A 19,262-nucleotide genomic window follows, 5' to 3' on the forward strand; every position below is an offset into this window, starting at 1 on the left:
CTTTTGGCATCTGTTGTTATCAGGCCTAATTGGGCAGCAATGTAGACTTTAGTGTGACCTTGGTTTCTATGATGAATGGACCAAGTAGACACAAACTCTTTTAAGGTATTTGGCTAGATCCCTTATCTAACCTATTTATATTGGGGTTAAGCGCCATCATGCTCCCATCGCATTGAGGCGGCCACTTTCAGAATAGGTGATAGAGAGAAAGATCCCATTTTCCCTTCTTTCCTTTGGCTTTGTGTTGGTCCAACAATGTATGCACAATTCCAATTTTGATTTTATATTGTTTGGTATTTTATAATCATATACATGATCAAAAAATTTCACTCTTCACATTGAAAATCTTTAGCGGCAGCCGCATTAAGCTACTATAGGCTAAGGATTTTGCAAATCTGGTGACGGAGAAGATGCAGCAGGTGACAGAGTAAGTGTTGCCGTCGTTTGATGAACTATCTGCGGATGAAGAGACAATGCTGCAGTTGTTGATTGGTAAAGCTATCAAAATGGGCCAGCCCATCCTTTGGCTTAGGGCCAAAAAGTCCGCAGAGCGAAATGAACCTCAATAATAAAGGCCCATATAGGCCAAAAGTCTTAAGGGTTAGGGCTAGGTAGCGGGAAATCCAAAATTATAATTTCATAATATTATTTTTATCATATTCAATACATTAAAAAATATTTTAACAAATAAATATTTAACATTTTCTTAACATATTTTATACAAATTATAAGTCTTTTATAGTTAATTTTTTTTAATAAATTAATATTTGTAGACAAATATAAAAGTGAAAATATAAATAAACTTTTTAATATAAGTGAAAATTTAGTTAGGACATTTACTGAATTCATTATTAAAGAATGCTATTAAATAAAGATTTTTTCACTAGGAGTCATAAAAAAATACAACAACTATAATGAAAAACTTAAAGTAACAATGAAAAAATGATCTTAATATCATGATTGAATAACTACTCTTAGTATGCTATATATTTGAAAGTAAAATCATTAATTTTCTTCAACTACTTCCGTTACAAAATCCACAAAATTACTAAGGTGAATTGTATACAATAAGTTTCAATACAAATTTGGATATATAACATGCTTAGATATCAATAGAAAATTTTATTTTTATTGATGCGTATATGAGATTTTTTGTTGAAACACATCACTGCTGAAAAATTCACTTTTGTTGTAAAATATAATATATGACATTTCACATGGTTGATAACATGTGACTCTTTGTTCTCACGACCTTTGATGTATTCTTTAACTATCACACACACTAATGATGTGTGAAATTGTAGAAGACATCAAAGGAGAAGTGTTGTAAAATATTATGGATGACATTTCACATAGATTATGGATGACCTTTCACATGGATTATGAATGATCTTTCACATGAAATATGGATGACTTTTTATATAGTTCATACTTCATAACATGTGACTATTTGTTTTTATGACCTGTGATGTATTCTATAAATATCGCACTAATGCTGTGATGAATTGTAGAATACATCCAATGGGGAGTGTTGGAAAATATTACGGACGACCTTTTACATGGTTCGTAACACGCGACTCTTTATTTTTCATGACTTTTGATGTATTCTACAATCATTACACTAATGGTGTGTTGAATTGTAATTATTTCTCTAATTATGTTTAAAGTCCTATATAAGGACATATCTTAGATAAAAAAAATTGATACTTGGTGAATTCAAAATATAATAATATCTTGCATTAAGCTCTAACTCAGTATGGTAAATTATACAACTTTGAGGGTTGAGGCTTGTACTGATAGTGGTACATAAACGTGTCCCATGGAGGGTGAAGTATCTTGATATAAGGGGTGTCCATAGTGGCCTTAGTAGAGACCAAGCCACTAGTGAAGCTTCCTATGTATGTGCTCAAGGAGGGAGTGTGTGTGTATGGCTAGGGTTGTTCTCCTGGTGGAAGCGCATGAAGCTGAATGGAGAATAAGAGATCTCGTCCCTCAATGTGAGAGGGGGTATTTAGAGCAAGAGCCCTAGTCAACCTAGCCAGCCTAGCGTTTTTAGGCTAGGCATGCTGAACCCCTGCCCTTGTGCAGGGGCAGCTGGTGTGCATGAGGAAGAGGGGGTATCCTATGATGCCTTCTAAAAGTGGGCCTTTTAGATTGGGCCCAGTAGTGGGTCTATGCATGTGGGCCATCCAGAACAAAAGCCCCCCAGCTTAGTAGCTTTGCGAAGCAAGGGTGCCAAGATGTATGGCAGCTTAGGCCGGTTATTCGTAGTGTGTAGTGTTCTATGCAGGATATAATGTAACCGATCAGTAATACGCCGGCCTTCATGAGTTGTTTATTTGTTGTCGTCGAGTATGAATTGTCTGATTGGCGATGCTTGAGTACTTCAAGAGAATCTCCTATTATGGCTTGCAATTGTGCTGAACTTTGCTGTCTTTGAAGATGCGTCTTGTTATTGAGGAAGGTCTTCAAATGTTGCTGAAGTAGTAATAATTTAATTGTAAGAATAAGCTGGCGAGCTAATGTTGAATCAAATAGCCTGAAGATGTTGACAACTGGAATAAGAATGTCTTGATGATCTGATAAAATAAAGTCGACAAGATTGCAGATCCGAGCTTCGTGAGATAAATAAAGTAGTAGATGAGATCTTTTGAAGAGAATGATGTGTTCCAAAATAGAGAGTGATGGGGATTCTCATGATAAATATATATACTTCCTGATTCAGAAATTCCCCTTCTTCAGCAATAAAACTCGTTGTATGATAAATAACACCCACGTGAAGTCAAGCAGCCTTGAGATTTTAATAGCTGAAATGAAGATGTCTTGGCCGTATGATAATAATAAAATAATGTTGTAGATGAAAGCTTCTAGAGAGGATAATTGTTCCAAGAGAGTGAGTTGATGAAGATCCTGATGATAAATATGTATGCTCCTTACTTCAGAAATAAATCTCGCTAGTGACAAATAATGTAGTAGATGAAAGCTTCTGGAGAAGATATTGCGTTCCAAGAGAAAGAGACTGAGAGTCTTCATAGATGATAAATATGTATATTCTTTCTTCTCAAATAAATCACTCTAGTGACAAATAATGTAGTAGATGAAAGCTTCTGGAGAAGATAATGTGCTCCGAGAGAGAAAGAGACTGGGAGTCTTCATAGATGATAAATACGTATATTCCTTTTAACAACAAAGCACGGCGATATAAATGTCTAATAAATAATGCCCAGTGACTTGGGTCTTTGATGTCTGGTTGCTCCAATTTAAATCCTGCAACAACTAGTATAGTAGTGTATGAATGACGATAAAAATGTGCCTAGGTGGGGCGTCGGCCAGATGCCGGCCATCTAGGACTTTTGCCGAGGGGTAGCACATCTCAGACTTTGTTTACCGGGGGTGAGAACCATTCCAGCTTTCATAATTAATTACACGGCCTTCGTAAGTAATTACAGGTGATGAAAACCGTCCCAGCCTTCGTAAGTAATTACCGGGGATGAGAACCGTCCCGGCCTTCGTAATTACCGGGGGTGAGAACCATCCCGGCCTTCATAAGTAATTACCGGGGGTGAGAACTGTCCCGGCCTTCGTAATTACCGGGGGTGATAACCATCCCGGCCTTCATAAGTAATTACCGGGGGTGAGAACCGTCCCGGCCTTCGTAATTACCGGGGGTGAGAACCATCCCGACCTTCATTTCTTCTATTGGAGAAGAGTCTAGGTCCGAACCTTTATGGGTTGCTAAACTGGGGAAAAGGGAGTTCATAGCTTTCTTTGAACTTCCGGTAAAGAAATGGGAATCGGAGTTTGCCGCTTCCCACAGACGGCGCCGATGTACTGATAGTGGTACATAAATGAAGTATCTTGATATAGGGGGTGTCCATAGTGGCCTTGGTAGAGACCAAGCCACTAGTGAAGCTTCCCATGTATGTGCTCAAGGGGGGAGTGTGTGTATGGCTAGGGTTGTTCTCCTGGTTGCAGCGCATGAAGCTGAATGGAGAAGAAGAGATCTCGTCCCTCAATGTGAGAGGGGGTATTTAGAGCAAGAGCCCTAGTCAACCTAGCCAGCCTAGCCTTTTCAGGCTAGGCATGCTGAACCCCTGCCCTTGTGCAGGGGCAGCTGGTGTGCATGGGAAGAGGGGGCATCCTATGATGCCTTCTAGAAGTGGACCTTTTAGATTGGACCCAGTAGTAGGCCTATGCATGTGGGCTATCCAGAACAAGGCTAAAAAAGACCCTAAGGCCAAATATAGAGCTTTATGGCTAGTACGCGCGGGCTTCAGCCCATTTTTGCAGCTCTACCGATTTGGGAGGACACGCAGCAATTATTGATAGAGTAGGAGTTGTACTACATCCTATTTGAGGTCAAAGAGACAACGCCGGTTAGGGAGGGCATACAGCAGCTTCCGGCGAAGGAGTTAATGACGACAACAAAACGGGTCCGACCGAAGCCGCACAAATTCAAGGTCCACGTGTGTATCTCTCAATCCCCATGTTTCACTCAAAATGTTGACGTGGACAAGGACACGAATCTGAATCTGAGGAAGATGATTCATAAGAAGAGTTCGGTGAAAGTAGTAAAAATGCGTTTGCTGCTTAGAACACCTGGATCGGAATATTGGTTTGACGATGGGAGTTTATGGAGTTTTTCCTAATTGTTTTATTCAAGTAGATCTTGAACAAGACCCAACTCAACCCAGTGCTTCAGTGGCGGTGATGCTGAAGGAGAAGATTCGTGAGAATCCTGAAGCTAAGAAAATGGACAGTATGGTGTTGCTAAAAGGGAAAGCTAGCAAATTGCATGGCCATCAATTGCTGAAAATGTGTGGGGTTGAAGATGGTTCAAATATTTACATGTATAAGCATCACCACCAGTGGCAGATGCAACTGGTAGCAGTACTAGTGGTGGAGGGTCAACGCAGTTGTATGTGAAGGTGCAGTGGAAGAACCTGACATTAATTTCTTTTTTATTTTTTTGCAGAATACATGACATTAATTTCAATAACGCTGATGATGAAGTGAGAGTTTTGAGAAAGACGCAGTCGCGCAAGAGTACTGTTCTTCTGCCACCAGATGATGCTGATTATTTGTTCATTTACAAGCAGCGTTTAATGATTGAACATATGTCGTTTGCATGGCAACTTTGACACCATAAACATTGTAAACCTTTCTTGTTGATTACTCAAAACCTAAAATGCTGTTAAGAATGGTACGGGGAGCCCAAAACCATTGCAAGGGATACATTCATGGGCTAAGCGATAAACCATAATAAGTGGGCCGACACCACATTTTTAACCCAAAACCTTAAGGCTGTAGGTTTATGGGTCTTTTTGCACTTATATAGTCATCACTTGGTCTATGTCTAGTCGATGTGATACTTCTTTATAACTTATACTTGAATACTTCCAACTAGGGGTGTTCGCGGTCTGGATTGGATCAGTTTTGGAAGCAAAACTCATCCGATCCAATCCCTTCGGTTTGATCATGTAATCATCCATTCGGTTTAGATTTTTTTTCAAATCCGATCCGATCCAATCCAATTTTTTTCGGTTTGGATTGGATCGGTTTTCGGTTTTTGGAATATCGTAAAATTAGTTTCATGATTATTGTGCAAATAATATTTTTTTGTATATATTGGCTTTATAAATTATTATTTTTTGAAATACAAGAATATCAGTAAACAATACTATAGTTGATGAGACGTGACTAAGTTTTTTATTAGGTTTAGTTGATGAGTTAATGAGTCTTGGGTTTAGAAATTTCTGAGCTATGATTGGAGAAAGGACCAAGTAGGTAGATGAGAATTAATATATTGGATCGGTTTGGATTGGATCGGTTTTCATCAACCCATCCAAAAACCGATCCAATCCAATTAAAATTTACGATTTTTTTTCGGTTTTCGGTTTTCGGATTATTCGGTTATCGGTTTTTCGGTTCGGTTTCTGCGGTTTGAATCGGTTGATGAACACCCCTACTTCTAACATCTTCCCCTCAAGTATGAGACCCAACATTATGCTCTCCCTTAAGGGCAACTTCTGCGGAAGTCTTTTTTCTTTAAGTATTGGAGTCACACTAGCCTTCTGCGGAGGCCTTGAAACATCACCATCTCTAAATACCCGGCCCAGCCAAACCTTTGGCTCTGATACCACTGTTAAGAATGGTACGGGGAGCCCAAAACCCATTGCAAGGGATACATCCATCGGTCAAGCGATAAACCACAATAAGTGGGCCGACACCACATTTTTAACCCAAAACCTTAAGGCTGTAGGTTTATGGGTCTTTTTGCACTTATATAGTCATCACTTGGTCTATGTCTAGTCGATGTGGTACTTCTTTATAACTCATACTTGAATACTTCCAACAAATGCACTGGTAAGATTAATTATAATATCTTCCTCTCCGGGATTTAAATCTCTTGCTGATTTTATATTTCTCCCAATGTGTTTATAAAAACATTTTAAAAAATAAGATCAGAGTAATATGTTTTTTAAGAGCAATATTGTTTCTATTTTAAGATAGCAACTTGTAAGTTACAAAATATTTTTAAAGTAGAGGAATATCTTAAAACAAAAAGAATACCATTCTTCTTAAAAAATCAGAATGTCACTAGTTGAAATGACATGTGCCCCAAATAAAATGATAATTACATGCATCATTTAAAAGAAAATATGACAGGATCACAGTATTATGCAATGATTTAGGATATCGTTGCAGGTATTCCTGTGAAAAATATTGAAAAAATAAATATCATTGAATGCAATTTAATAATATGTATCTACACTTCTTTATAATTTATGTAAGGTTTGGCCAATCGAATAAATGCAAGTTAATTAATTTGCTTCCCCCGCCCTTTTACCAGAAGAATCTGCCAAGTACATCGTTATATATTTCGGTTACAAGTACATCTTTATTGAATGTAAAATCAATTTAAATTAAAGGCCACCTAACGTATATTTCGGTGCAACGAAGCTTTAATTAAATATATGGAAAAGATCAAAATTTTCTTGTAATTCCTCTTAGAATTACTTATTTCCTATGATTTTTTTATCACTCATTTTGCTATATATTTTTTTTTATTCAAACCCATTCTTAACACTATTTAAACTTGACTAATCTGTTCATTTTACCTTTCTAAAAGAAAAATCGTTGACTAGTTTGTTCTTTCTTAACATTATGATTTTGCCTTCTTAAGAAATTATTGATTTGTCTATGAATAATTGCAATCATCGTCTTGAATCAAACTTTTAATCCCTCTTCCATAAAAAATATATTCTGTACTATAAGAATAGCTGCTCCTTTACTAAAAATAGGAAAAATAGGACTTAGGTAACAATAATCATAAAAAGACAGTCAATTGTATTATTATTATTTTCTAATTTTAATAAATGGGAAGTATCCGTTTATATTTTTTTTTACAAATTACACTAAATATGACCGGTCATACATTCTTAATTGAAGTATAACTGGTTATATTTAGTGTAGTTTGTAGATATAATCTTCTCATTTAGTAATTGATGTATCAACTATTCAATATCGGGAGTACAGAAGTTATATTTGTCTTCCATCTCTCTATATATATATATCGCTCACCTTACGTACATATATTAATTAGCATCATAAATAATAATTATTATGTAATAATTGATATTATAAATAATGTAAAAATTGAAATTAAATTTATTTAGTCAAATTTTATAAAAAAATTATTTAGTCAAATAATAATCAATGTAGTAAGTAATTTTTATTTGTCTAAAATTTTGGATTTTTGACAAATTTAAAATAATAAAATTTATTGTTAATAATAACAATGTAATTTTTTTTGATAAATTTGTTAACGTAAAATTTTATAAAATTTATTGTAAATAACAATTTTTTTGAATATTTGACCAAAATTTTCATCTTTTGAAAATTAAATTATTCTGATTTCTCACATTTGGGATCTTTTAAAAAATAAACAATAGTTGGATACATTGATTAATAAAAAAAATCAGAATTATAGCATAAAAATCATATACTTTATCACCAATAAGATTAACATTCAAGTAAATAAATGTGTTGTATCACTCACCTGATTTAAATGGTATGAAATATTTGATTCTTTTGACAAAATCGAAAGAAAAGGAAATTCAATCATCCTAAACAATAAATATATCGCTTTTGAATATTGGTAGGAAATTCAAAAGATCATACCTGGTATTCATTATTATTTAAATCAATTAATTTAAAATTAATTTCTAAAATATAAATATTTATTTCTTTGTGATCTTAATTATCAAATATTAATTAGTATTCATGTTTTTAATTAATATTTATCTGCAGTGACCAAGGGGATTCATAGAAGTGATTGAGGGAGTGTAATTTTGAACGGATGGCCACGTGACATCACAATCCTATTAGTGGGGCCATTTTTATTATTAAATTGGTAAATAATTTTCAAAATACATTAACTGATAATTTTTTTAAGATCATTAATTTGATAAAAAGCCCTTATTTGTAACTTATGTAAGATTTGAATTTGACCAGTCGCATAAATGTAAATTAATTTGCTTTTAATAATTTGCGATATATATAAACATAAATAATAAAATGCCAAATCAATTTAAATTACTGACAGCCTAACATTTATTAGGGTTTGACCAAACCTCATATATAAATATGACTAATATGAGTGCTGATTGAGAGCCTGTGGAAAAATCAATATCAATTGGTGAAAATATCACAAAAAAAATGTCTACAACAATTCATGCATCCTTCTTGTTTCTTCTTGTTATGTTGTGTTTGTATAACTCAACATTCGCACACATTCTCGATAGGTCTGAAACTCAACCCAACTTTCCATCTATCCATTTAGAACCCCAATCAAATGATCACCCCAACATCAACATACTTTTCTTTTCCATTCAAAATGACATGACCAATGGCGCAGTACCGTTTTTCTTTTACAATAACGAAAAATCTCCACGCTATTTGCAAAAAGGAAAACCTTTCACTCAACTTGCCAATTTGGATCGCAAAATCTGTGAAATATTATGGGACACAGGCTCACTCTTATTGAGTGTCATTTTCTATGTATACAATCCAAACGTAGATGGAAGCCAGCATAAAATCTTTTGGTCAGTGAGAGACGATGGTTTGTATAAGAGTTATGATAACGAGAGCTGGAATAAAAACATGAGTTGGACCCACAAGAGCATGATTGCTTAATGCTCCACTTTCACAATTCAAATAAATTTTTTGTCTTCTCGTTATCAAGTCGTATGTATTACGAATAAATAATGGTTGCTCTAGTTCTAGTTTTTAGTTTCCTTCTCGTTTGGTATCGCAATCCAAAGCTAAATCAAAAATTTGATTTTGATTTACCGTAAGTTGCTTTTATATATATATATATATATATATATATATATATATATATATATATATATATATATATATAACTTGTGATTTCTGCATCTGCTGTATATATAATAATTAAATTTGAAAAATCATAACCATATAAAGATAGATCAAAACATTAAATGTGGAAAATAAATGGTCAAGATTAATTGCCGAACATATAGCAGTTGCAGAAATAATTTTACTATATATATATATATAGAGAGAGAGAGAGAGAGGGATCAACGATCAATATTGATAGAGTAACTCACATTGGTGTAAAATGATCCTAACTCATATATATATATATATAGGTCAAGATTATTTTACACCAGTGTAAGTTACATTCTTAATCTTATCCGTTGATCCTACTTATATCTAAGGACTCAAATTTTTTAGTAATGTGAGCCATTGGATACAAGTGGATAAATGGTCAAGATTGAGTGTAAGACTTCTAACTCTTACACTGGTGTAAGAATATTCTGCCCCTATATATATATATATATATATATATATATATCGAAAAATTATTCAAAAATTATGATTAATATTTCAAGTATGCATAATAAATTTTTAAAATAAATTTTTAATTTTTGTAAAAAGTATTCCTAAATACTAGATTTAACTTGAATTTGACAAGCATGGTTACATATCGACAATTTAATGATTGGATCGTAAATGGAATGTGTCCCCATCTCAAACTTCATAAAATTCTAGATGCAACATTCATTTTTTAGTTAATTTTTTAAATATATTTTAAAATGTATAGTCCTTGCCCCATTTATTTTAATCTATGCATTTAAAAAATATATTTAATGATATAAATATACAAGTTTTATACATAAAGTAAGTACAAATGAATACAAACTGTATATATATTATTTTAAAAATTCAATCAAGTATTAACAAATTTTTTAACTTCATAGTTAGTTCTTGATATGTAATAATATTATTATGAACCTGACAAATGTTCACGTCCTAGAAGGCTTGAAAAAGGACTAACGACTAAGGAAAAATTAAGAAATTATTCCTTAATTATATTAATTCTAAAATGCCCAAAAAGGGCTAACGATTATTAGGGAAAACAACTCTCATGTTGTAGGAGAGTTGTTTTCTCCTAACAGTGACCCTTTGATTTTCGTGCAGTATTTACTTTTTTTTTAAAAAAAAAAATTTGAGCCTCACACAAGATGTATTTATAGTATGTGATATATACCTCCTGAGAAAATCGTATATATATGCAAAATAATTTTTGCAGCCGCTGCACATACAGCAAGTCAGGATACGGAACCAGATCTTGGTTTTTTTTTTTTTAAAGTTGTGGGGCCCACTTTTATGTGTCAGCTGCAGATAACACTGTCTCCGGCGGCTGCAGAAAAAGTATCCCCATATATATGTATATATATATATATATATATATATATATATATATATATATATATATATATATATATATATATATAAAATATTTCTCAGTCACTGGAGATAAGAGCTCAAAACGATGTTGTTTTGGGCTCACCAGAGATAATTTATCTCTATTGACTGGAGAAATTCTATACCCTATATATAGGGAAAATACTTTCTTATGTTGTAGGAGAATTGTTTACTCCTACCAGCGATCTTTCGATTTACGTGCAATTTTTTTTACTTTTTAATCTTTTTAATAGATGTGGGCTCCACACAAAATGTGTCTATAGTATGAGAAAATTTTCTCCAACAGCATGACAAAATTGAAACCCATTGATATACACACACACACACGAGATCTTTTGATTCTAATGTATTATTATGAAGTTTTATTTCCTATCTCAGTGATTGATTTTCATTCATCTAATAGTTGTAGTTTATTAAGTTATATTAATTATTTATTAATTATAAATAAATTACAATCGTTAAATGAACGTAAATCATTAACTGAGATGAGAAGTAAGATTAATTAATCTAACATTGGAGTCAAAATATTACTATATATATATATATATATATATATATATATATATATATATATATATATATAAACAAAAGGTTATTCTTACACCGATATAAGAAGAAAAGTCTTACACTAAATCTTGGCTATTGATTTTTTTGTATCTAATTGTTCATATATTTAATAAATCAAAATTATTAAATAAAATCAAGAACTAAAATTGAGAGTCAACTTACATCCCATTATCTATTAACCTTTTTTTCTTCTCTCAAATAATTTTATACGATATGATACATTCTGAACTTAGAATTCGTTTAGATGGGTTTTTTTTTTTTAGAAAAAAAGATACACTTCTCACTTGAAGTTCATTTTGATGTCTTATTTTAAAAAAAAAAGTCACAAAAAAGCTAAATCCTTTTTTTTTTTTTTTTTTTATGTTAAAATTTTAAATTTTCAAAAGAAGTAGTCAAAAGTCAAATATTTTTATAAAAATATAAATAGCTTTAATATTTAGAGTAAAACCTCTTTGCACCACTAGGCTAAGGGTTAGCCTAGTGGTGTGGGAGGTGTGTGTTAAGAGTGTGTGTAGTGTAGGATGTTGTGTTCAATTCCTTGTAACCTCAAAAAAAAAAGAGTAAAATATCTTTTAGGTCCCTAACAAAAAAACAAAAAATATGATCTTCACTTTCGTTCCTTACAAAAAAAGTCAACTTTTGATCACTCTATAATTTCAGTTCTTGAAAAATGTGGTCCTTCATAAATTCAATAAAGACTCAATTTAGTCCTTTAAAAATGACTAATATTGATATATATTTTGTTGTAAAGGACAAAAATGAGAATCGTAATTTTTGTTAGAGACCCAAAAAAGATTTTACTTTAATATTTATAAAAAACACTTTTAAAATAAATAAAAAATAAAAGCTAACGTTTTTTTTTTTTTTTTAAAGTCAAGCAAACGGGCTCTTAGTCAGTTTGAACAATTGAGTTGTGGCTTGTCTTTAATCGTGGACTTGACCAACTAAATAATCTGCCACTAAAGAAAACGATTTATGTTTGGTCAGGACTCAGGAGCAGAGGTCATTAATTTTAAACGTTATGCTCGAGGAGTGAAATGAGGGAAAAGTTAAAATGAAGGGAAAAACTAATATTATGTTGGGACAATGACCATATTGCCACTTTTTAGGCAAAATTTTACTTGATTGTCACTTCTGAAAAAAAATTTGTCAAAATGCCACGCCTGAATCCCGCTGGTCTGACAAGCGGGAATGGACTGGACACGTGTCAACGTCTGAATGGTCAACCATTCTCGCTGGGCCGCCCAGCTAGAATGACAGAATGCTGACACGTGGCAAAAGTACAGACATGCAGAGAATGCCTGTGCTTTTGCCACGTGTCAGCATTCTGTCATTCTAGCTGGGCGGCCCAGCGAGAATGGTTGACCATTCAGATGCTGACACGTGTCCAGTCCATTCCTGCTTGTCAGACCAGCGGGATTCAGGCGTGGCATTTTGGCAAATTTTTTTTAAGAAGTGGCAATCAGGTAAATTTTTATGAAAGGAGTGGCAATATGGTCAATGTCCCTATTATGTTGTAGGAAAGTTATTAGGTCATGTCATAGAGACAAGAGATTGTGGGGTTCACTATTTTTAAAATAAAAAAATTGATGGGTCCACTTTTATGTTTGTGTAGGAAGATTGCTTGTGTCATGTAAAAGGAGGAAAAAATTATCCTAAAATGAATGTTCAATGGTCTTCGCATATTTTCCAAGAGGCACTGCTTTTTTGACTGAGAAATAGTTGAATAACTGAAGCTATAATGGAGCAGAGAGACAACAAACAGTGAGAAAGGAAATGTTTCTCAGTTGACTAGCTTTAAGGACGAGAAGGGACTCATCACTCAACCCAAGCCGAAGCAAACAGCAACAGCTGTTTGATCATGTGCCAATTTGAGAGTTATTTTTTATGTGCTGATCTCATAACTTTTGACTCTTTTATATATACTCTTTTATATATTATAAAGGGAAAACATTTTCTCATGTTGCATTCTCATGTTGTGATCCTTCGATTTGCATGCAAAGTTTTTCTTTTCTTTTTTTAATAAATATGGGACCCACCATTAGTTGAGTCACAACATGAGAATTGAATTCTCATGCAACATGAGAAAATCAAATCCCTATTATAAATACATCAACATAAATAATAATATTCAAAATCAATTTAAATAACTGTCCACCTAACATCTATTTAGAGTGCAACCAAACCTCAAAAATATATATATATATATATATATATATATATATATATATATATATATATATATATATATATATGAGTGCTAAGTGAGAGCCAGTGAAAATATTAATATCAATTGGCAAAAATATCACAAACAAAATGTCTACATCAATTCATGGACTCCTCTGGTTTCTTCTTATGATGATGTGTTTGTATAACCCAACATTTGCAGATTCTGTCAATAGGTCTCAAACTCCACCCAATCTTTCATCTATCCATTTGGAACCCCAATCAACTGAGCCCAACATCAACATACTCTTCTTTTCCATTCGAAATGACATGACCAATGGCGCAGTGCCGTCCTTGTCTTACAATTACGAAAAAAGTTCCTATTTGCAACCAGGAAAATCTTTCACTAAATTTGCCAATTTGGATCGCAAAACCTGTCAATTGATTTTGGACAAAAGGCCAGTTGGACCCTTCCTTGCTCTAATTTTCTATGTGTACGATCCAAGCGTAGATGGAAGCCATCATAAACTCTTTTGGTCTGTGAGAGACGATGGTGTGTATAAGAGTTACGATAACCAGAGCTGGAATAAAAACAAGAGTTGGAATAGATCATGATTGTTGAATGCTCTACTTTCCCTATTCAAATAAAATTTCCTCCTCCTTGGTTACAAGTATGTAATATTAATAAATGATGGCTCTAGTTCTAGTTTCCTTCTCTGTTGGTATAGCAATCCAAAGTTAAATCTGTGATTTTGATTTTAATTTACTTTGAGTTACCTACGTATAATAATATGTTACTACATTCTTTCTTAATTATTAATATAATTAAATTTGTTAAATGAAATGTCAATATAATATCGAAAAATATAAACGCATATTAAAATTAAATTCTAAATCAAACTCAATACTTCAAAGCGTGAGTTACGTGTTCCGATATTCGTTTATCAATATCCTTATATGAATGATTAATATAAGATTAATTCACTAGAAATAGTAATTAATTCGGCAAAAGGATCAAAGTTGATTGAGATTCTGATCTAACGATATTGGAGAAAAATATGTAAAGTAGACATGAAAAAATATAAGTACAGAACCATATCCCATCCCACCACAATAGTTTCAATGAATTATATATATTATGGGTTTAATGTTTCTCATGTTATAGAAAATAATTTTATCTCCTATACGCATGTAAGTATATGAAACTCATATTTTCTTTTTCTTTTTCTTCTCCTCACATATGTCCCATACACTTTTATATATATGTAGAAAATTAAATTATCTCATGCAATATTAGAAACTCATTATATTATTGTGCTAATTATAATAGTTTCAATGAAAGTCATTCCCATCCCACCAAAATCAAGTAATTGTTGTTGGGTATGGCTCATACTTCACATGATGATGTTGACCCTAATTGTCGGGGTCAGCAGAAAGGCAACTGGGGTCCCGCTCCCAGGTGAGCGGGCGGGGGTCCGGGGGTCCCGCTAGGTAATGTTTAGGCCTCTGTTTCTATTGTAATTTTCTTAGCAGTTTGGGCTTGGGCCCATGAATAGCTGCTGTTAGGGTTTCTTGTAATCCTATTTATATTTGCCTTGTAAACCGAGAGACTTGTAACGAATGGCGGTGAGGTGAATATAGTACAGACAAGCTGGACGTAGCCTATATTGGGTGAACCAGGGTAAATCATCGTGTCAATCTCTCTGCTCTTATCTCTTTTTCTGTTTTCTCGATTCTGTGTGATTGTCGATTTCCAACAATTGGTATCAAGAGCTTTGGTTCTGCGACCAGGGTTCCTGTGACAGATTGGGGTTTCGCGATTTAGGGTTTTTTCTTGGCATAGATAAAACTGCGAAATTGATCTGGAGAGGATGTCGACTGGCCAATCACGGGTCGAGGTTGAAAAGTTCGGAGGAAAAGGGTTCGAGTTATGGAAGCTGAAGACGGAGGCTCTGCTCGTTGACAGGGACGTGTGGTACGTGATCGAAGATGATAAGCCGTCCGTACCAACAAAACCTGTCGGTGAAGAAACGTCAGGTGATGGCGAGTCGAAGGAGTTGAAGGCGTGGACCAGAGACGATCGAAAGGCGCGAAGCCTGATCTGGTTATGCCTGGCTGATAACGTTCTGATGAACGTAACTTCTGAGAAGACCGCGAAGGATCTCTGGACGAAGCTGGGAAGTCTCTATCAGAGCAAGTCACTCGTGAACAAGCTGTTCCTGCGAAGGAGGCTGTATAATCTGCGGATGAGCGAAGGTGATTCTTTCTCTGCTCATTTAAATGAATTTAATACTATTTGTGCACAACTTTCGTCTATAGACATTAACCTGGACGAGGAAGACAAAGCTTGCACCTTGTTGTGTTCACTGCCCAACTCTTGGGAGCACATCATTGTGTCAATTGGTACTAGTGTTAATAAACTGTCGTTTGAGACGGTTGTTGCTGCCTTATTGTCTGAGGAGATGAGAAAGGTAGGTTCTGAAGGTACCAACAATGAGGCTCTGGTTGCTAGAGGGAGGAGTGATGACAAATCAAAGTCTGGTCACAGAGGAAGATCGAGGGGACGATCAAAGTCCCGTGATAAATCTGATAAATCTGAAATGAGGTGCTGGAGGTGCAAAAAGGTTGGACATCTGAGAAGGAATTGCAGAAGTAAAAGTGTAGGTCCTGAGAAGCGAGATGATTCACAACCGTCTGCTTCGGGTACAAAGAAGGACGATGATGATAGTACAGGGGACCTGTACATGGAGTTTGACAGTCATAATGACTGTAATGATTGGATTATTGACACTGGAGCATCGTTTCATATGACACCTCATAGGGAGTGGTTCTGCACCTATGAATCGTATTCTGGCGGTACAGTTAGAATGAGAGATGACACGACTCATGCAATTGTGGGGCGTGGGAAGGTAAAGCTGAAGATGAGTGACGGGACAATCAAGAATCTGCCGGGTGTGATGCATATTCCGGGGCTTACCAGAAATCTGATCTCCGTTGGTAGTATGGCAGATGCTGGTATTAATTTTAGCAGTGACAAGTATTCTTGCAAGCTGACTCGAGGAGCTTTGGTTATTGCAAGAGGAGAGCGTCATGGTAAATTGTGGAAACTGCTGGGTAGCACAGTATTCAGTGGTGAAAGCTATGTTTCAGAACAGGCGGAGGAGGACACTGCTATGTTATGGCATAGGAGGCTGGGGCATATTGGAGGAAAAGGTCTGGAGACTCTAACATCAAAGAAGTTGGTGGATGGAATTCCGAGCTGCTCTACGGGGTTTGGATTTTGCGAGCATTGCCTGCAAGGGAAGCAAAATCGGGTATCTTTTGATTCCATAGGAGGAAGAGCTGAGGGGGTTCTGGACTTGATACACAGCGACGTGTTTGGCCCCACACCTGTAGCATCACATGGAAAATCAAGGTATTATGTTTCTTTTACTGATGATTTTTCAAGATATGTGTGGTTATATTTCTTGCGCAGCAAGGATGAAGTGTTCGATAAATTCTGCGAGTTCAAGGCTTTGGTGGAAAATCAATTTGATCTAAAAATCAAGGTGCTGAGAACTGGCAATGGAGGGGAGTTCTGTTCAACAAAATTTGACCAGCTTTGTGCGAGCAATGGGATTGTAAGACAGAAGACTACGCCCTACTCACCTCAACAGAATGGGGTGGCAGAGAGGTTGAATCGATCTCTCATGGAGAAAGCACGGAGTATGCTGAGCGGTGCAGGCTTGGCAACTGAGTTTTGGGCAGAGGCAGTGGCTACTGCTTGTTATCTGAAGAACAGATCTCCTACATCAGCTTTGAAGGAGAAGACTCCGTATGAAGCACTGTTTAAAAAAAGGCCAGACGTATCTCATATCAGAGTGTTTGGCTGTGAAGCTTATATGCACGTACCCAAGGAGAAAAGAAACAAGCTTGACAGTAAATCTGAAAAGTGTATCTTTATTGGGTACAAGGATGGCGTCAAAGGTTATAAGTTGTGGAATCCGGATACTAGAAGTGTAACTTACAGCAGAGACGTTGTATTCAGAGAATCTAAGTTGAATCAGATTTTTCTTGAAGCTCCTGAAAAGTCACAGACGGTGGAGTTGGATGTGGGTTTGAAAGAGGATACAATAAACTCACAGATTGAATTGGAAAATTTGAATTCTGAAGCTGCTGAATATAATGAGGTAGAGGATGAATTTTCTGAAATTGAGGCTGAGGTTGAAGCACCAGTGCTGAGGAGATCCACGAAGGAAAGAAGACCATCTGAGAGGTATACACCTGAAAATTATATCCTGTGTGCTAGTGATGATGTTTGTGCATTTAGTATTACAGGTGATGATCCGAGCACTGTAAAACATGCGAGGAGCTCGGAGGATGCCAAACAGTGGGAGGAAGCTATGAAAGAAGAGATGAAGTCTCTGATTAAAAACCAAACTTGGAGTTTGGTGAATCTACCTGCAGACCGAAAAGCAATTGGTTGCAAGTGGGTGTTCAAGAAGAAGGTTGGTGCCAATGGGGAGATTGAACGCTACAAGGCTCGATTGGTTGCAAAGGGATATTCACAGACAGAAGGGGTTGATTATGGTGAGGTATTTTCACCTGTTGCAAAGTTAAATTCCATAAGACTGGTTTTGTCTGTAGCAGCTGCATATGACCTAGAGGTGGAGCAGCTGGATGTGAAGACAGCTTTTCTTCATGGTGATTTGGAGGAGGTTATTTTCATGAAGCAACCAGAGGGGTTCATTGCAAGAGGCAAAGAGGAGCTAGTCTGCAAGCTGAATAAATCTCTGTATGGCCTGAAGCAGTCCCCAAGGATGTGGTACATGAAGTTCGACACTTATGTGCTGAAGCTTGGCTTTGACCGTTGTGATGCTGATCACTGTGTTTATGTGAAAAGGTTAGAAGGTGACTTTGTTATTCTAACTTTGTATGTTGACGACATGTTACTCGTTGGAAACAGTTTGAAAATGATCAGCACTGTTAAAGGACTGCTAGCAAAGCAGTTTGAAATGAAAGATCTAGGCGCTGCAAATGTGATCTTGGGTATGCAGATTAAGAGGGAGCGTGACAAACGAAGATTATGGTTAAGTCAGCAGAAGTACATAGAAGATGTTCTGAAGAAATTCAAGATGACTGACTGCAAGCCTGTGTCTACTCCCATGTCTACTGGTTCTAAGTTATCGGCTGACCAGTGTCCCAAGACTGAAGAAGAAAAAGAAGAGATGGCGTCAGTTCCTTATGCTAGTGCAGTAGGGAGTCTGATGTATGCCATGATTTGTACTCGACCTGATATTGCTCAAGCAGTGGGAGTATTGAGCAGGTATATGTCCAAGCCAGGAAATGAGCATTGGACGGCTGTGAAGCGTGTGTTCCGCTATCTTCGTGGTACGTCTGACCTTGGGTTATGCTATGAAGGCGCGAGGGGCTCAAGGGGACAGACATTGTTAGAGCTGAGATGCTTTGTGGATGCTGATTGGGGAGGTGACATTGATAGTAGAAGATCTACAAGTGGATATGTTGTTTCTTCATTTGGCGGAGCTATCAGTTGGATGAGTAAGAGGCAGAGCACTGTTGCTTTATCTTCTACAGAGGCTGAGTACATGGCCTTGACACATGCTGTTAAGGAAGCTATTTGGTTACGGAGGTTGTGCAAAGAGCTTGGCTTTGCACAAGGAGAGATGATCGTTGGGTGTGACAGTCAGAGCGCCATTTTCTTGGCTAAGAACCCTGGTTTCCATGCGAGG

This window comes from Gastrolobium bilobum, unplaced genomic scaffold, assembly GCF_033153095.1.
Source record: "Gastrolobium bilobum isolate Gb01-03AN ecotype WA unplaced genomic scaffold, APGP_CSIRO_Gbil_v1 utg14977, whole genome shotgun sequence".
Classification (NCBI taxonomy): domain Eukaryota; kingdom Viridiplantae; phylum Streptophyta; class Magnoliopsida; order Fabales; family Fabaceae; genus Gastrolobium; species Gastrolobium bilobum.